The sequence below is a fragment of the Photinus pyralis genome, unplaced genomic scaffold (genome assembly GCF_008802855.1).
Source record: "Photinus pyralis isolate 1611_PpyrPB1 unplaced genomic scaffold, Ppyr1.3 Ppyr1.4_LG10, whole genome shotgun sequence".
In the NCBI taxonomy this organism is placed as follows: Eukaryota; Metazoa; Arthropoda; class Insecta; order Coleoptera; family Lampyridae; genus Photinus; species Photinus pyralis.
The window spans coordinates 1,573,868-1,574,838 of record NW_022170250.1 but is presented as its reverse complement, the minus strand read 5'-3'; positions in this window follow the sequence as shown (position 1 = coordinate 1,574,838).

The following is a 971-nucleotide window of genomic DNA, read 5'->3' as shown; positions in this document are numbered from 1 at the left end:
CCCCCCGCCAATTTTGACAACGGAAATACTCGTTTCACAGCACCAGGAATTCGAAACAAATAAAATCTCTACAATGTCGGTTCGTCGGTTCGTCTGTACTCTCACTTCCAGCCAAACGGCTAAACCGTTTGGAACCAAATTTGGTACACATATTCTTAGTCAGGGGCAGAGTCGCACGTGTGTCAAATTAACAAAAAAAAACTATTAATTTTTGAAGTCTTTCCATATTATGGCTAAACTATTGCATCGTCAGGGTGGTATCTGTGCTAGCCACAGCAAATTTTTGAGTTTGCGGAGGCTTTAGTCGCATAGGGACTATGACATCCAGAGAGCTACATACGATTTTTTGGTATGTACTACCTTTTCCTTGCGTAAGTGTTCTTTATTTCTAACAGAGCAAGGTCAGCAGAACACAATCAAACGTATTGCATAATTAGGTGCTAATTAAGTGCCCTATTCCCGAATTAAATGCTCCTTTTTTAAATTATGATATGTTCTTTTAAGTTTATATGAACTCAGCAGATCACTACCTTAAAAAACAAAGAAAAGCGAACTAACTAATAATTAGGTGCCAATTATGGTGCTAATTAAGTGTCTTATTCCCAAATTAAATGCTCCTTTTTTTATATTATGACATATTTTGCCAGGTTCGGCCCGTGTAGCGCAGTTCAGTGGAAGCTCGACTGCGGTACAGGGTCCCTGGTTCGAATCCGGGTTCGGGCATGGATATTTGTAAATGTATAGGGGGTTGGGTTGGTAGAGCAGCCTCGGCTGAAACCCCGCCCACTTAAAAATAAAGGCAAAATAAAATATGAACCCAACAAAGCGTTACCTTAAAAATCCAATAAAATGGAAGGTGACCTAACTAATAATTAGGAGCGGATTAGGTGCCCTGTTTTTAAACTCTGTGCTCTGCCTTTTTTTGTTTAGTTTTACTTCTGCTATGTGTTTGCAAAAACATGTCGTCAAGT